Source organism: Perissodus microlepis, chromosome 15, assembly GCF_051167445.1.
Source record: "Perissodus microlepis isolate ML-2025 ecotype Zambia chromosome 15, ASM5116744v1, whole genome shotgun sequence".
In the NCBI taxonomy this organism is placed as follows: Eukaryota; Metazoa; Chordata; class Actinopteri; order Cichliformes; family Cichlidae; genus Perissodus; species Perissodus microlepis.
The window spans coordinates 1,399,642-1,419,325 of NC_140475.1; the positions used below are offsets into that span (position 1 = coordinate 1,399,642).

The 19,684-nt window shown below is 40.9% G+C and overlaps 1 long non-coding RNA gene across 1 annotated transcript in view; it reads right to left on the minus strand.

The window, feature by feature from the left end:
• LOC146371382 (uncharacterized) overlaps nucleotides 1-14,915 on the minus strand; it is a 77,874-nt gene extending 62,959 nt beyond the window's left edge. Inside the window, exon 1 of the long non-coding RNA XR_014802788.1 lies at nucleotides 14,666-14,915. This is a non-coding gene — a long non-coding RNA (uncharacterized LOC146371382). The remainder of the gene's footprint in view (nucleotides 1-14,665) is intronic.
• Between the last annotated feature and the right edge of the window lie 4,769 nt (nucleotides 14,916-19,684).

The following is a 19,684-nucleotide window of genomic DNA, read 5'->3' on the forward strand; positions in this document are numbered from 1 at the left end:
GACAGGTGCAACTAATCAAAAGAAACAAAATAAAGGAAGTAAGGCACACGGAACTACAGACTACCAAAATAAAATGGGAAGTACCAGCAAAGAGACTAAAAAACAAGACATAGAAACAGAAGGGAGGCAGAATAAACAGGAACTGAAGATGTGAAGAAAAACCCTCAAAACTTCCCAAATACAAGAAATAGAAAATGCAAAAACCTCAAACTGAGGCAGAAAGCCCCGGGGTTCATGATATTAGGATATAGTATTTTATAAGGTACACTGTGCAAATAACAGAATCTGGACTGGCAGAAACAATCCTCATAATTCTGTTAGAGAGAAATACAAATATGTAGCTGTGAATTTTTACAAGTTCATTGTCACACCGTCTTCTTTTATTAAATGTCAGTTAAAACACTGGGGCTCCTTCAATTTAATATTTAGTTGTCAAGTCATTTTTTATGAGGTTCACATATTGAATATACATAGTATCTTTCCAATATACTCAGTCTCTATTTAAAATTTTAGAAATTATGATTGAAACCAAACAATAGGAAAGTGTGTACGCAGAGCGTGACAGTACAGGAAGGATGAAATTGCTTTTAGATGCTTGGTATGGGAGCAGAGAGAGAGAGTGAGAGATAAAATAAATAAAGAGAAAAGGACACACATGACGGTAAATTGGAGAGTGAGCGACAGTGTGTGCGTTCTCCACTGAGGCTCAGCGGCAGGAAGCTGGAGTCGCTTGACGGATGGAGCTTTTAATTGACTCCATCGACGTGGGACGAATGTTCGCCAATCATCAGAAGAGCTGATGCAAAACAACGGAGGGCTTTTGTCTCTAACAGAAGGGCCTCCATTAGACCAGATAATAGGCCAAGCTGTTGATATCTCTCGCCCTCTGTTGTTTCTGTTGAAGGTAGGTATTTCATTCCCATCCAGATGTTTTTTGCCTTCCCATCATCTTAATATACCTGCTTTCAGAGTGCTTCAGTAAATTGTGCTCGTTTGTACCCTCAGTGTCCCGCTGTAGTCACTCCATACCACGTTAAAGACAACACACCATCCTGTTAGAAGACTTGATAATCTGAGAATAATTTTGTTGGTTAATTAAATTTACAGGAAGAAACATTGATCAGCACATGAATGCAGTACATGGCTGGGACTGTTATTCAAAAAGTATTAAACATTGCTCACTTGTTTCCTTTAAAGTGCTAAATTACTTGCTGGAGAAAGTCATTTACCAGTACACGATATAAACCTTAGGCTCACACACCGACACACATCCCTGTTCTAAAGAGGACACACATAGTCTTTCTTTAAGAGTTCACCTCTGAACACAAAGCAAAGATGAAATCATCTGTAAGACACTTAAAAGCGATCTCCACGGTGATTCTACTGTAGGAACATGAAGAGGTTTGGCAAACTCACACCTCACACTCTGTTATTGGTGAGCTTTTTTTTTTTTAGCATGGTGTTTGTACATTACAGCGTTACAGAAAAATGTAATGTTAACGTGTTACACCCAACACTTTCTCAATTCAATTTAATTCAGTTTTATTTATATAGCGCCAAATCACAACAACAGTCGCCTCAAGGCGCTTTATATTGTAAGGTCGACCCTACAATAATACATACAGAGAAAAACCCAACAGTCATATGACCCCCTATGAACAAGCACTTTGGTGTAGTGATGGGTCGTTCGCGAACGAAATGGCTCTTAGAGCCGGCTCTTTGAAGTGAACGACGCGAGCCGGCTCCTTATCGCGAGCCGGCTCCTTATCGCGAGCCGGCACGTGGGTTTTTTTTTTTTTTCTTTCTCTCACCCTCTCTCTCTTGCACGTTTTTCCCGCTTCACTCTGCACGCGAGCCTTGTGCTTTAGGGCGGTAGTTACACTCAGTAGCACAGGAACAGAGCAGGAGGGAGAGAGAGAGAAAGAGAGCCAGGGACAACAACGTCACATTAGAAAGGTATAGTAATCATCCACAACTATTTTCAGTTGCTGATGATAAAGGATTCAGAAAGTTTATTCATGCAGGTCCATATGACAGAGAATGTGCATCTTCTGTTTGTTTTCATATTTTAATTCATATTTAATTGTGTTGTGGTTTGCAGCATTTTGTGTTGCTTCATTTTAAATTTGTTTAAAAGGGAAAAGCTGAAAATTTAAATAGTTAAAAGTTGAAATGCGAATAGTTGATTTTTGTATTATATGATTTATTTATTACATTTTATGTGGAGTGAATAAATAAAAGTATATTTACGGTGGCCCCTACAGACAAAACACATACAAACTTCAAATCACGTACGAACTCTGAAGCACGTACAAACTCCAAAACACGTACAAACTCCAAAACACGTAAAAACTCCAAAACACGTAAAAACTCCAAAACACGTACAAACTCCGAAGCACGTAAAAACTCAGAAGCACATAAAAACTCAAAACACGTACAAACTCCAAAGCACGTAAAAACTCAGAAGCACATAAAAACTCAAAACACGTACAAAAGACAACAGAAGTGCTCCAGGATGCTGGGCGCAGAGTTGAGCTTTTGTTACCTAGTGGCTACATAAGCCAGCAAGTACCAACGACCGGATTTGGTCTGTGGTAGTAACAGGTACATGAACTTTTTTAAAATTATTTGAATATATATGAGTGCCTGTGTATAAATACACAAACAATACACATATGCTTTCAATTGTGTAATTTAAGTGATCTAGTAGCTCTGCTTTGGAAGTTCAGTTAATGCTAGAAATGTGTTTTGGAGTTTGTACGTGTTTTGTCTCTAGGGGCCACCGCATATATTTATATAAAAACATATATAAATAAAACCACTTTTTTTTACGTTAGTAATTCTTTTTGTGCATAATTTTATATTATTGTTAATAATAAATTAATTAAAGCAACAAAACAACCTGAAGAGCCGGTTCGGAGCCGAAAGAGCCGGTTCTCTAAAAAGAGCCGGAAATCCCATCACTACAGGCCGGAGCTCATTTATTTCTGAGCTGCGCATGCGCAGAGCCTATAGCTAGAGTCTCTCTGGTAGTTCCACAGCAGTGCAAGAGCACCATCTACTGGCATAATGAAATATAACCATAGTCTGGCAACACATAACAATGTCAAAATAAGTCACAATAATAAACAAAAAATAAGGGGGTAATTAGTTTTCTTACAAAAATAAACATGTAGGTTTTTCAACCTGCTACACTTCTTTAATGACATTTCAGTGTACTTACAGACAGCTACACTGAGGCTACTCCTGGCTAATCGATCTTCCCTCCCTCACATAGTCACAGTTTTTCCATCAGTTACATCGTCTAGTAAATGAATTCATGGTGTATGCCAAACGTTCCTAGTTTCGGTCATGAGTTATTTAAAAGTACATTTGTTCTGTCACACACAAAGAAATGACTTGATCAACAGCTGATACACAAAGTAACCTTGAGAGCTTGAGTACAGCCTCATATTTATAAGATTGCTCGTCTAACTTGACTTTTTTATGCATCTCAAAAGAAAACAGAAGATGAAGTTCAGTGAATTGCATTATTTAGCCTGCGAAATAAAAAGACAGAAAATAAAAAGAGACAGAAATACAAGTTAAAATTTTGAATTTGTTTTATTGATCTGGATATTTTTTAACAAATTGCTAATTAACTGTTTTTAAATAGGGCCCAATAACAAAAGCTGATTGAAAGTGCTTTATATTATAAAGACCCTACAATGCAAGAGAGAAAACCCCAACAATCTGATGATCCCCTATGAGCAAGCACTTGGCGACAGCGGGCAGGAAAAACCCCCTTTCAACGGGAGGAAACCTGCGGCAGAACCAGGCTCAGGGAGGGGCGGCCATCTGCCGAGACCGGTTGGGGGACTTGAATCCACTTCTTATCAAATTTCTCTCTTGCTACGACATTTTTGATGTTATGTATTTAGGTATTGGTCTGAAAGAAAAAAGACCAATACTGAGTTGGTGTTCAAAGCCACCATTTTAAGTTGTGCGTTTAAACGGCTTGGTGATGGCTTTGGCCAGTGCAGTGAAAAACCTGACAATGGCAGACGGCGTCTTCTTTGGTTGTGACAGATGTTCAGTCAAGCTAGTTGCAATGAGTCTTACAGCTATGGATTTCTGTAACTCCAGAGCTACTTGAACATCTTCTACACTCCCAAAGACATCGCGCAGGTCTTTAAGAATGCGCTTTTCAAGATTTTTAAGGTTTTGGGGAGTTATAATAAGTTCTTTATCCTGCAGCTGGTCCCATACTTCTTCCAGAAGCCAACTGTGGATGTTCTCTGAGCAGCCACAGGTGCACATGATCTTTAATTTTTTAGCTATACGGCTAAATAATTTGTGAAGAATTATTTTAATGTAAGCTTTACGTGCAGAAGCATCTGGTACAATATAGTCAGGTTTTGGATGGGACGTTGGGACGCTTGACTGCGGTTCTGTCACTGACTCCGGTTCTGCCACTGACTCCGGTTCTGTCACTGACTGTGGTTCTGTCACTGACTCCGGTTCTGTCACTGACTCTGCACCAAGTATTGCGAGCATTACGCTCTGACTCTGGCTCTCAGCCTGGGTGAAAAACCACCATCTCATGAGTCCTAAGAAAACTCTGACCTTTCTGTTGACGTACGCTCTCCTGAAACGATCAGGTAGAATTTCAGGTGCCACGCCCTGTGAAGCATGGTGGTCGAGCATCTCCGTGAGCTGCTTGGTGAACTCCATACGTTTACCAATACAATTTTTAAATAGTTCAAGCTCACAGGTTTCATTTTCGCTCAGATCTTTTACGGTCTGAAGCAGAAAATCAACATCACGAACAAGCTGCTCCACCGATTCACTGCTTTCGTCTTTCCCTGTTCTCTGAAATGCTGCCCTGACGTTTTTGGCCGCGCGAAGAATTGCTGCTTTTGCAAATTGCGTCGCAAGGAACGATTTGATATTATGTGAATGGTTTTTTAGCGACTGCTTCAATTTCTCTTTAAATGTTGTGGGAGTGATAACTTCATCACTCTCTGGGGAATCTTCAATCTCTGCCTGAAGAGAACCAGTCAGCTCTTTTGCAAATAGCTGACTCTCTTCACTTATTACTGATTGCAGCTTGTTATACTCTTTAGTTTGATCCACAACTGGGGAAAACTGAGCAACAGCCTTTTCGATGGCAGTTTTCAGAGCTGAAGTATTGAAGCTGTCCTGGGAGCCCACCGTGAGTTTTTCATGTTCTCTATCTAGTTGTTCCTTTGGGACATCTTGGCTATCTAAACTTTCAGTCTCCGCCTCTGACTCAGTGTCGCTAATAGTGTCAGTGCTCACGCCGAGATGCTGCCACATTAAAAAGAAAGCTTTCATCATTCTCTCACCAAAACGGCTGATCATGTTGTTCAGGCGTTTTGGTGGAACAATGCGTTCACTCTCTGAAGATAAATTTGTTTTTGTGTCAGCAGACTGAGCAGATTGAACACTGCGCACAACCTCTTTAGCGAACAGCTGCTCTTTGATGCTAACCTTGTGGCCCTGACCATCCATTGTCAAAGCTCCTGCCAAAGGCTCTGGAAGTATCGTACCTATGTTGTCCAAAAAAGCCTCCTCTGATACTTCAATGTTGGCATTCTGAGCCATCATTAGAAAGTGCTTTGAAGCAATTTCAATGATCTCTATAATGGCCTCTGCCAGAAGAGTCTTAGTGGCTATGTCAGGCTCTCCTGAGTTCATGGAACGCCACTGCTCAGCTGTCATATTTTCAAAAAACGATTTGATGACAGGAAGAACACGTGCTACTGGCAGTTCCTTAATGTTCGCTGTTTTTAGGTTTTCCATTTCTAATACTTGTGTGTTAGAATGGGTTAAATGACTATCTGTTAGGTTTAGAGTTGATCGCGTCTGAAATGGACCTTCCACGTTGAAAGCGTGTAAAATGCAAGTTCCAAGTTTGCTGTTTCAGAGACGGTTCCTGCTCCTATTTATAGGTTTTTTGGCTGATGACGTCAAACAGAAGTTCAAAGGTTCAACGGCAAGCCGGTTACGTCACAGGAAACGGCTGTTCCATCGTCCCCGCCCCTAGCGACTGCTTAGCAACCGTTACTATGTGCCCTCCGGCCGAGAGTTGTTGTTGACGTCGCGATAAAAGTTCCACGCGACAGAAAAGCCGCTGGATTATTTGAGAGTTTTTCACTTCAGATGCTGAATGAAACTTTACCTGTGGCGCGTTAACAGGTGAGAGCAGCCAGCCAATAGACTATGTGCACGTTAGCATATGCTACTTCCGGTGCGGAAACTCCTGTGGGGACCTTTGTTTCCGGTGTCCTATTCGCGCCCTGTTTACGGTCCAAAACAAGTTAAGCAAATGAATGAATCAAGCAGCGATTTACATTTCTATAGATGTCTTGGGCATTTACCCAATATATCTGTAAATGATGTTCATCGACTTGTCGATATTACCCCGCCTCAGAGCAAAAGAGAAAAGGGATTCAAATGTTATATTTCTCAGTATCTGTAAACAGCTGTCCCTCGTTTATCGCGGGTGTTGTTCTAAAAATAACCAGCGATAGGTGAAATCAAGTAGCCAATTTTATTTTTTGACGGTGCAAAACGTTTCGTGGACATCGTGGACATACAACACTGCACTTCAGAGTCACAATGCTAACGATCGATGCAGCGATTCTGTACTGCACAGGAGAGACGTCACGGAGGAGATCGTCTGCAGCGATCAGGACGCAGGACACAATGTGACGTAAAAAAAAAGCATGCAAACTTGCACTAAAAATCTGTGAAACAGCGAGGTGAAAGGTGAACCGCGTTATAGCGAGGGACCGCTGTAATTTTGAAGGTAAGTCACAACATACCCTTCGTAAATACTAATGTATAGAAACCGTTACCAGCAATCATTCATTTTTTGTGTGGCTTTTTTCACGGTTTGTTAACATGCTGTGTAGGTGTGTACTTGACTAGCTGATATCGACATAACGGGGAAGCATCTGGTTTGACTATTGTTCACCTGTAGTTTGAATGCTGAAGATTTGCCTGTTTAAATCATAATATCTGTCACTATACAGAGATGTGCTTCTGAATGTGGACGATGTGTCTTCTGCTGCAGTGATGCAGTTCTGCTTGTGTTGAGTGATGTAAACAGCTGATCGATCTAAACTCTTTAAACATCAAAATTGATCATTAGATTTTTTATGACACAGCAGTGGTGAGTGTTCCCACCTTCTGCTCTTTGTAACTTAACGCCATCTTTCCGTTTTCAAGTTTTGGACATGATTGTGGAGGATATCTTCGCAGTAGTGATTGACCGCAAAGTAAAGCTACCGGAAATGTTCAACCCCACATCTGGTCTCAAACCAGGAAGTTAGCATTTTCTCGTGCACATAGTCAATATATTGATGGCTACACCTTTAACGTAAACAAAGTTTAAGCTGTTGGCAGTTGAGCTGTCTCAGCGCTCCTCGCAGCTCTTTCATTCTTTAACATCTTTCAGCATTCTGTTTGAATACATCAGCTGTCCCCTCGCTCTCAAAACACTTTGCTACAGCAGGCAGCTCTCGGGAAAAATAACGCTCTGATAAACTCACTGCAAAGTTGAGCTGATGATAAGAATATAATATTTGGTATTCATAAATAATTACCATCATATTTACAGTGTTATAATATGTTAAGTATTGAGATTATATCTTTTCACTGTGCTGCCAGGAGGACTGAAAATCTATTGATGCAGTTTCTTTTTTTCTTGCACTGTATGACCTGTAACAAATCCATAAAATCAACTACCAGAACTGGAGCTGCAGGCACGAGCAAACCAAAAATGATTTATTTGAAGTGACTAAACTGGAAACAGGAAGAATTCTAATTTGACTTACACTTCTGTCCGTAACTGGGGCAAATTTTTCACAACCTTGGCATATACCCTCGAGTTGAACGTCAGGGCCTGATTCCCTTGATATTCTTGTCTCGCGGTCTCATCTGACTCCTTTCTCTTTGTTTCCTGTCATGAGCCCATTTTTTAGAGCACCTTGGTCTCTCACTAGATTCTATTTTTGCTTGGTGGTGATCTTCCCCATCACTGCTGGTTTAAAAAAATCCCTTCAGCAACAACCCATGCTAACAATGTTAGCTACTTGTGTGTGGTAGGAATTTTGAACGCAGCTAATTTTCCTTCATTTTTTACTCATCTGACAAACTGTAAAGTACGAGTACACTGATAGTTTGCTCTGACTGACACTCTTTATAAATATTAGTTTGTAATTTGAACACTGGTGACATGATACAAGGTGATAGTGCAGCACATTTAAACTGACTGTAGCGTGTACTGTCCCTCAAACTGTATAACACAGAGGTTGTATCACATTGCTGTTGGCTGGTAGCGAGCTGCTATGGAGACAGTGCAAATACTCTTCAATCAGAATTTGGCATGAATAAAATCCCATGAGGTTTCTTTCTCGGCTGTTTCAGCACCAGTTTGTGTTTTACTCTCTGATTAGGACTATTTCAAAGTCTTCCTTACATTCAGATGAATCAGTGCAACACGCACCACTGGAGCGAGTCAGCATCATTTTCGTTCAGAATTTGAAAAAAACAAAATTATTTATGGCATTAAAATTTCAGTTAGAAAAAACCTTGACATGTTTTTGAAGAGAACTGGTCATAATGTTTAGAGAACAACATACGAGATGGAAGAAAGATGTTAAGTGTTATTTGCACTGGTACCAAGTGGCAGCATTTTGAAAGGAGTCTGCACTGAATTTGGGATCCAGATCAAAGTTCTCGTCTCCCCTGGCACTGACTGGATTTCTAAAACTTGCTGCTTTTGTAGCTCCCAAGGCAAATGTAGTTGGTTACTGTGAGCTGCTAAAATGATGAATAAGAACCATTGCCTGTGCATAGGATTATTCACTCACAGACCACCTGTCTAGACGGTTGTTACCAAACAAATCAAAGAAGAAGGGTAATGTGAACATGGCGTGGTTATTGGTTCCAGATAGTCTGAATGTTTCAGAAACTGCTGATGTACTGGGATTTCCCCCCTCACAACCATCTCTAGAGACTGGTCTGAGGAAGAGAAAATGAAAAACAGAATGTCAGTTATTTGGGGAAAGTGTCTTGTTGATGCCACAGGTCAGACGGGACTAATCCAAGATACGACTGAGTCAACAGTGAGTCAATAACTATGTTACAACCAAAGTATCCAGAAGAGCATCTGTGAATGCACGTTTCAAACCTTCAAGCAGATGTTGCTATAGTAACGGAAGACCACAGTGGGTGCACACCTATCAGCTGAGAGTGGGAAACTGAGGCTGCACTTCCCATTGGTTGATCTAAACTGGACCACAAAAGACTGAAAAATGTCATCTGGTTCGATGAGTGTGGTTCCTGAGTATTTCCATCCTTTCGTAACTTCTGATGACTGTTTCCAGGTTCACAGTCTCTGCGCTGTCTTAATGAATAACAGGTGTGAGAAAATAATCCCCAAACATCGTCTTGCTTGCTGCTGATTTATTAAGTTAAGTACCTGTTGAAGGTCAGTTGTTCCAAGACATTGTAACTTAATAAATTAGCATTAAGCAGGTCAGTGTGCGGTTTGATTCCACTGTGTTGCTTTCAGCAGGATAACATAACATGCCAAAAGCTCAGATCATCTCAAACTGGTTTCCTGAACGTGACTCTTAGTTCACTGCACTCAAACGGCCTCAACAGTCACCTTCGAAGATTCACATCGTGGGTGAGCAGTCGATAAATCTGCTGCACCTGTGAGATACGATCACATCCACACAAACCAAAATTAATTCAAAGACCTTGTTGAATCTATGGCAAAAAGAATTAAGGCAGGTCTGAAGGCAAAAGGGGTTCCAGTCTGGTAACTGCAAGGTGTAGCTAAGTGGTGAGTGTACATCCATGCACTGTGAATGGTATATGTACCACATATAGGGAGAATATCAACAAAAGTACTTTATAAAGAATTATTAAGTATCATTGAAAAGGTATTAAATTAATTATTGTGGTCCAATGAAATAAACATGTTTACATCGCCGATATTTGGACTTTGGTAAATATTAAATTGAGGCCTTTGTTGTTTGAACTAACAGGTGGCTGTAGCTAGCAGCTAACTGAACTGTTGGCCAGGCCATCCAGGATTAATGAGGAGGAGTTTATGCTTTTTATTTGATGAAATCCTGGTATTTGCTAGTGAGTTGCTGAGCTCTGATTAGCATTGAACCACCACAGTTTATGGATGCTGCAAGCTAACAAGCCTGCTAGCATCAGCTTGTAAGTGAACGCTGATGTTGAGAGTCCAAAAGATGAATGTAAATAGAACAGACTCTTTGTATGTATGGCAACAAATTTTGTACACAAATGTTGTTGGAGCCCTTTAGAGTTCTCTGTGACAAGAAATGTAATTTTGTAGAATTAATACTTAAAGAGAAGACATCAGAGAACAGAGCAGAGCAGAGGGAACATTTAAGCCAGCATTATGCAATCACACTCTCACATGAAATGGTGAACAGTCAAGGAATTAGTCCCTCAAATTTATTTATTCATTTCCTTCAAAGAGGCAATTTAATGCATGACTTAATCCATCTTTGTGATGTTGCTGAAATGCCTGCTGCGCTGCATGACACGAGCTGCATATTTGGGCCGCAGATAAATTCCCCGAGCCAGAAATATTGGATTGCTCCAAAACAGACAAGAAGAGCAGCAGAGGAGGGAGGGAGGAAGGAGGTCGCAGATGCTAAGCCTGGCAATCTCGCTTTCAATCTGCAGCCGTATATTGGCCACTTTAAAGACAGACGCATTTTATTCGCACACGACCCACGTGTGAGTAAAAATATAAGTGAGTTTGAAACTCGGCCGAGAAAGGGAGAGAGATTTTCTTGTGGGTGCTCAAGCTGCACTGATCCACTGAAGGGGTCTGATAGGCCAGACGGTCCAATCACACTGCCAAAATCAGAGGAATGTTCATAGCTTATCGGGCGCTGTTGTCGTCAGGCCCAGTGGCACGGCGCCCTGTGAGCTGACTGTAATGGGCTGCTAGGACAACTTAGCTGGAAGCAGATTAGCTTGTTGTGGCACCCACTGAGAGGAAAAAGAAACTCAGTTCACGCAGATTGTAATGTGAACTGGTGAGCTGAGTGTCTGCAGGGTATTGGATGAAGGTTAAATAAAGTCAAAAAATATATATATTTAAAAAAAAAAGAAGCAACACTTCTCAGTAAAGCAGCAGAAATCAAGCTGTAGGAAATCAACTGAAATCAACTGAAGACTGGATTACATTACAATAATGTCCCCAATAATTGGATTTATTTATTCATTTATTCAGGGACAATGCATGTTAGCATTACTTTAAACTTGCCATTGTTGCCAAATGACTCATTCTTAACTGGCGTTAAATTAGCCTCTAAAAGCAATGAAACATAAAAGAACACCATTAACAGCTATTACGGGATAAAGCAAGCATAAACAGTGTACAGAAGAAAAAAGCTTCAGAGTGGAGCAAGAAACGAGCCAAGTTAAACAGATACAACACAGACAATCGATATAAGAGACTCCTGAGCAGTTAGCACACAGATGAGGAAGGAGAAGCCGGGAAAAAGCACCGTCAGACGAGCTCAGTGAAATAACTCTGAGCCTCAGTGAAATAACTGTTCCAGAGGTGTTAACGTGTAATTGTGAAGGCTTTATGTTCAAACAACGCCTTTTTTTTTCTTGAGACACAAACATTGTGGATAATATTAATGCGAACATCTTAGACTCCTGATATTGGTCTAGCAACCACGAACAGGCTAAAATGACCCATTTGTTCCATTTGCGCATCTTCAGCCATTTGAAAAGCGTTGCAGAATTTTAATTTCACGACTGTAACGTTTCGTTTATATCCACAAAACTTGAATTATACATGAAATGTTATGATGCCGTTGCGATGTCACCCATGAATGGATACTGTATCATTTTAATTTCACAATGATAACATATTTCCATAAAACTTTCATTATGCATAACATATTATGATGTCATTGTGTCACCTAGCAACCACCTGCCAAAATACTTCTGACCACACAATACTGAAGCAGTGGGCATGCACTATAAGATGATGTCAAACGGGTGGCGCTATGCACTCCCAGATTTTCAGTTACAGACCCACTAACTTATATATCTGATTACATCTACAGGAGGAGTTTATTACAGGATGGAGACTGTGCCAAAACTGCTTCTTAAATCCAAAGTGACTTACAAAATATGTAAATGATCACTGCTTCATGTCTAAAGCAGTGGGAATGTGGTTCATTTGTGTAACTAATGATAAACGGAGAAATTCCAATATGACCTTTGCATGTTCAATGTGCAGGCCCTAATAAGATCTTCCCAGCTAAAACCATAAATAGCCATTTTCCTTCTTCAGTTTCAGACTACTTGAAATACAATACCTGTAGTTGCACGATGCTATAAAACTATAATAAAATATTTACATTAGGTCAGATTTTTCATCTTTTACCTAAGAATCACTTTTAATTCAATTCAGTTCAATTCAATTTTATTTATATAGCGCCAAATCACAACAAAAGTCGCCGGCCCCGGGTTTCTTTTTTTACTAACCAGAGGAACCTTCAGAAACTGAGGGCCCCGTCTCCTCTATATTTAAGGTGACCAGATGTTCCAGTTTATGTGGGACAGCATAGCATTAAGGCACTTAACTGAAGGGCTGAACCAGTGTTGTGTCTACACATAGCAGACAACTTATCCAAGAACCAGTTTAAATAGTACCTTTAGACACTTTGTCACTCGCAGTCTGTCTCATAAACACAATTTGTTGACATTTCCTTTAGTTGAATCTATGAGAAAACCAAAGTTTTGATAGATAAAAAACGGTATTTTTACACTAACCAGGTGAATCCCGAAGAGCTATTAGCAGCATATCTCAGCAAAGAGAGCAGTGTATCAGCAGTGTATCCCTTAAAAAAATCCACTGTTTGCCAAAGTCTCATCAGAAATCGTCTCAGTGGAGGAGCGGCCTTATTTTAAAATTGTAAATAATAAAACCTTATTTTGAAATTATGTGGAATAATTGTTCGGTTGAATTTTGTTTTGCCAACATCCTCCACCTGTGTGTCTCACAGACAGCTGAACCGAAGAAATCAAGAAACCTCTAACGGCACTGGTCTTAGTATTATCATCATTCTCTCTGTACAATCACTGAGCTCCAATACGTGACAGCGGCGACGGTAAAAATGGCGGCTTGCTGTGATTGCGACGATAAAATTCCCATTGGTTCATCAGCACAATTTGTGTCCTCCTCCTCTTCCTCCTCACCCCCATTCGAGCTGAGCACAAAGCAGGAAACAGTAGCAGCAGCTGCAACATTAGGAAAACATGGGCGAGTGCACATTGTGTTTACGAGCCGGTCCAAATTAAAACTCCCCACTGCTCTGTCTAATCTGCCCTCCACTCTCTGTGCTAACCACCGTAGGACAGGAGGGAGACGCTTGTTTTTGTTTGCGTTTCGCCTGAACATGCTCCCTCTTAATGGGCAAATAAAATGTTTGTGCACTTCAAAGTCCCTGGGACTTCTCTCCCGCTAAGGCCCGCATCGAGACACTGTTCCACTGCTTAGGTGACCCAATTATATGCAGCGAACGCCTTTTGAATTAACTCCCACACTATCTGAGATGACAGAACCAATTTTACGAAGGGAAAAAAAAAAGCTTTCTATAAGCGTAATTATTTCCCTTCTCGTTTTTACAGGACTTACAGGAACGAGCTGTAAAGTTTTGATTGCCCTTAATTAGAAGAATTCTGGTGGTGAATGAATGTAGATGTTTTGCTCAATTAGACAAGGCCATCAAAAGTAGTTATGTGACACTTCAGATTAACGCGCGCCTCATCTCCGTGGCTACAAATAACCGCAGTGAGAATGTTGTAATTTGGTTTGAAAGAGCCTCGTTTGATGGCTGCAATAATGAGTTCATCAGATTGGCTTTGAGGAGAATAAAGTCGTGTCGAGTAATAAGGAGACTCGCACTACAAGCATATATTCTATAACTATATATATTTATAAAAATACAAGCATATGACAATTATTAAAAAACCCTGATATTTCTAATCTGAAATGACTCTTTTATGAAAATGTTATTAGTCATGCTTTTGCCCTTGAAAGCACTAAATCCGCTGGGATTTGGCATATTTTGCAAACATTATATAATGCCTTAATAATAATGATGCTAATGCCCTCATTATGTTCTTATCATCTCCTTATGATGTGCTATAATCCTTTATCACCTCAAGCCAAGTGTTACTGATGTGTTCATTAGTTCACTGCTTAATTCGACCTCGGCTTCGACCAGACAGAATGAGGGTCCGTGAACTAAATGACTGTATTAATAACTGATTGATCCACTGCAGTTTTTTCCTCCTCCCAGCCTCAAGGACAGTAGCAGCAGACAGCGCAGTTCTTCATAAGAGCTCTGTTTTCCTTGCTCGCTCTAATGAATTCTCACGCTCTTTGTCATGGCGTCAGCCTTTGGTGAAAACCTCCTCGCCACTGCGTCCCCAGCGGACCAGTAAAGTCAGCTTTGAGGAATGCACGCGGCGGCCAGGTTGCCTTGCTTCCTGTCCGTGCAGTAAAAATTTAATGAAACCAAACGTGCCATCCATTTTTTTTTTTTTTGAGGAGCAAGCAAGTTGTACTCACCCAGCTTCAGTGAACAATTCTCACTTTCTTCAGCACGAGGGCTTAATGAGACCTGTGCTCAAGCGCCCTCCACAGATGGCTGTAACGGCGATGGGGCGCGGTGCATCGCCACCTGCCTCCGTAGGTCGATTTTTTTAAAAAAGAAAAGGGAAAGGCACACAACAGTGAGCTTTGGCGTGTTTGTATCTGCTGTGAAATCAGTGTTACGCAGAGTAGAAACAAGAACATGCAGCAGACATGACTCAGGGGTCTGCAGTGCATTTTTAATATCTCAGCTCACTCTGTTCTCGCTCTTTTCCAGTGGAAAGACTCTGATGTTCGTTTTGGGGTTGCGGATTTTCTGCAGATCTGTTTGGGCTGTAAGCAGAGAGAATATCACAGGAATCACTAAACACTGGCTCGACAAACTTTTACAGCTCGTGGTCGGGTGGATTAATGTGTTCTTCCGAAGCAACATTACACTCACGACTCTCCCAAGACTGATGGGAGTTTGCAATATATATTTCCTTCCACTAATGTCTCCCTCGGCCGACTAAACTTCACAGGGGGAGAGGAAAGAATGAGGCGAGAAGCATTTGCACAAATCCTTTCCAGCTGTATTAACAGCAGCATGGTTCAGTTACAGTCACTGGCTAAGTAAGCAGTTCTTAGAGTCGGCTGATTGCTTGCCGATCTATCGGCTCCGTAGGAGACAGAGTTCTCTCGTGGGAAGAAGGATGCTGTTTATGGAAATGTACGAGCATCCTCTCCTCTGTTAGGATGAGCATTTACTTGTCAGCTGCTGAAACAGGGTCTTTCAAACCCCATTAAAATGCAAAATATAGATAAACACTGCGCAGTAAGGGTGGGTCAAGGAGAAAGCATTATCGATGAATGTAGTCAGTCCTCATCTATCATGCTCCACAAAAGAGGGGATTCTCTAAATGTATTCATTGCGAAAACTGCCGCGCAGACAGGTGAGCTGTACCCGGCAGGGGCGAATGAAAGCAGGGGGTAATACAAAAATAGCAAAGTGTGTGTGTGTTGGGGAGGGGGGGCGTAGAGTAATGCAGCACCTGAGCATTCCACCGAGCAGCAGACTGCCTGCTAAGTCACATCATCTCTCTGATGTCTTCTCAATGTCACACTTCATGCTCTTGCTCATTTCTCGCCTTCTAAAGCCAACTTGCTGTCTCACAGACATGCACAGTGGTGATTCAGCTGGTGTCCATGCCTTCTGAATGTGTGTCTCTATATATGGAAGTGATCTTTGTGCGTCGCAGGCGCCATTTTTAGCGCTGGATGTGACTATAAATAAAAATTGTTAGAAAGCAGAGGGTTAAATCTGCAATGTGAGACTGTTTTCGGCCACATCGAAGCTTTAAGGAGCCTCTACAGCTGTGTTGTATTCACGTCCTCAGTGATTACTGCACTTTAGTCTGAACAGGCAACAGAGGAACAGTTGATTTTAAAAGAAAACACACATCGGCTTACAAAAGGGTCCAGTATTGAGCTTAACCAGGGTTGCAAAAGTACTTATGCTTGACTCTTTTTATTGCACGCTGATAGAGGCAAATGTGTGATTATTAGGGCTGTGCTCTATTGCAGCATCACATAAATCTGATCATTTCTATTACAGAAAATGAGCTTCCTTTGATTTTTGGAAACAGTTTGGTTAAAACAGATCAGATATGAATCAAGTTTGTTCTTTGTGAAGTTCCAACATTAAGAACTGACCTGTAACTTTATGCAACAAAATCTTTGACAGGAGCATTTTTTATACTTGGAGCCAGCAGGCCTAGCGTCTTCAAATATGAATATGAACAAAGGCTTATTTGCCACACTGGGTAATGATTTTCAAATTTAATTTAAGTTTAGTTTAGAAAGCTGCACACTAGGGAAAAATGTGTATTTCCCTCCCAGCTGGCGGGAAGTCGCTGCAGATTGCTGTCACCGCGTTCAACCAGTGACAAAAATCGTTGCTACGCCCAAAACCTCGTTTCGATTGCTTTGGCTGCTGGAAGATTGTGTGTAGTTTGCATGGAAGATGGCAACTTGTTCTCAAAACTGGCAATTTACTCTCTAACCTGCAGTGAAACGTGAAAAAACACAAACTGTGAAATTGTTTACAATACTTTCAAAGTAAAAGTTGTTTATATTTAAAAGCAGAATACAAAAAGATCCAGCTCAGTATTTATTGGGGCTGCCAATTCTGAACAAATTTCCAGATAAAAACAAATATATACAACTGTGTAAATTATTGTTTTTGGCAAGAAAATGTATTATTTTTAATTGGATTAATGAAAAACCACCAACAATAACTCAGTGGAGTTTTACCAATGGAAAGACTGAGCGCAAAATTAAGTGGCAATGATGATATTATTTTGGATATATGGCGCCCGCTATTGGATTACTTACCTGATGATCTGAAGAAAAGACAGCCCCACCCCAATGGCGGGTTGAGTTTGTCAGGACAAATGTGTAAATGACTGGTAGACCGAATTATATATACTGTATTCGTTTTCCGTTTACATGTCTCAGACTGCTTATTGTGTTTGTTTGTTTGTTTGTTTTCCCTCTGTTGTTGTTGTGGTAGTTGTTTTTGTCTTTTGTTTTTGTTTGTTTGTTTGTTCTATTTTGTATAAAGGAAAAAGTAAATAAAAATATGATGATTAAAAAAGTAAAAGTTGTGTTTTACTGCTGAAACCAGCCGGCTCTGTTTCCTCTGCTGCCTCATTTAAAAGCTTCTTGTCCATTTGAAACCAGAACAGTGAGCTGAAAGCATCCGTGGAGTTCGGAAAGAGTGCTTTGAGTGTTTTTGTAACATGTAGTCATTTGTTAAAATATATAACTTAAACATTTCATGTTTAATTTGCTCCCACTTTTGCTAAAAAAAACACCTTAACGCCAGGCATGGCAAACACATTTTTTAGATTGTTGAAAGTTAGAGGAGTTTTGCATCAATAATCACACAAGACAAACCGTCTTAAACTCGCTGTGTGCATAAAAACATGCAAGCAGAAAGTAGGGCAAATTTAAACACTGTATGCCTCCGTAGTGTCGCTCTTGTATTGTTTGTGACATTTCTCTGTGTAGTAAATGTTGCTGATTTGAAAATCATTAAAGTTCACATGACTCCCCTGCTGCTACAGTGTTGGTTCATTTATCGTCTGTGTGACGATTCAAAGCTGAAAGTCTGCATCGCATAAACGTACACAGGACGACACGATGCGCTATGGGTGTGTTTAGCTAACAATACACGAGTAAGAAGTGATGATGTCACATATGATGAAGCTGCCAGTGTTTGTTGGTGTCTTCATATTGCCGTGGCAACATCGCTGGCAGACTCGCTTGAACCTAATAGGATTTATGGTCCCAACACAATCACAAAGAAAGGGGCTGCTGCTCTGATAACTGCATCTTTTACTCAATTTTCGCTGTCACTTTGTAGCATCAGCTAAATTCACAAATTCCAACTATATGTATCGTTTTCTTTGACAGCATGAAGGGATCATCTTTAAAGACAACATCAAATGCACGGAGACTCAAAGTCAAGCGCTCACACTCAACACACACATGCTGCAAATCACACACAGGTGCTCTTCCTCCAATCCTCATCAGCTGTGTGATTTGATAAAATACTTGGCAGGACCCACGGCTGACCTTTCTATCCGTGCTTAATACGGCTGCTCTGTGAGCACCCTGCTGCATGTAACCAGGCAACGGCGCTTCTGAAGAGACCTCAGGTCTGCCTTTGAGTTCCTCACGAGCTCAGAGGTGTGGAGAATGTCACTAATGTTTCTGTTTCGAGACACACAGATTTCCTGCTGGGGAGCTGGACCCTCTGGGGCCGGTGCAAACGGGCTGCACAGGCTGGCACCGTTTTATCTCCAAACTCCATATTAGCGCAGATGCAACAGAAACTTTGTTCAGTTTAGTCAAATTTTCTGGATCTAAAAGGAGGATGTTGTAGCTTTAAATGAATCCATGTGTGTAATGTTTGTCTTTGACATCTCTCATCTTTGATGTTGTTAAAAACAGGCCGGCCGGCCAAATAAATTCAAGTCCCAGTGGTTCCTTTTTTTAAGCTAAACTTACCCCCCTCTGATATTTCTGCCAACATTTCTTTAACCCATGAAAAAAAGCCCCACCGTCTCATCATCGCTACATTTTAAGAGCTTTACAGTTTTCCCAACTTGGTAAAGACGGAAAGGATTATAAGAAGAGAAAATCCATAGGAGAACCATCGAGATGCTGACAGATGGACAGAGGCAGCAAAACGTATACGGTGAGTGACGCAGGAAATGTTTTCAGGGTTTAAAATAATTCAGCTAGATGCCGATGCAATGCCAGCTGGAGGCAGTAATCTTCTTTTGCAGAATATTACCTCTATACTAAAACATGAGGACATCTGAAACATCAGCCTGTGGGGATTTGTTATATTTATAACTTTTTGCTTTTAAAATGATCTAGCTGTTTGTTTGTTGCTCAAACGTAATAACCAAGATTCCTAAAAGAGATGTTTTCAAATGACAGCACAAAATCAACAGAGCCACACTCAGTGGTCCTTCGGTCCAGACAATTACAGTCTGTGACGCGGCGTGGGAGGATGATCAGGTCGTGATATGTCGTCTGCAGTGTGGGATGTGCATGTGAGTGACAAAATCAGCTCTCGACTCGACGATGACTACAAGTGTGATGGCTCAAGCAGAGGTATTATTTGTTCTGCAGGAAGCTTCAGCATGTGTGTGCTTTCGAGTGGGGGTTAGTGCACACCTGTGGAAATGATCCACAGCCTTAACTTAGCAGTAATAATAATAAAGAAATGCCTGAAATGTTCTGGGCTTATGCTGACATAACCCGTGAGATTTATTCATCACAGGAAGATGAAACGCAATCAAGCTACTTGCAGCGAAAAGCATCAAGCCTCTAATTTTTCTTTCAAATTACCTTGATTGCAGACTGACATAAGAAACGGCGCAGCTGAGAATACAGATGTCAAAGCGGTCAAAGGAAAGCACAGCTCAGCTCTGTGTATTT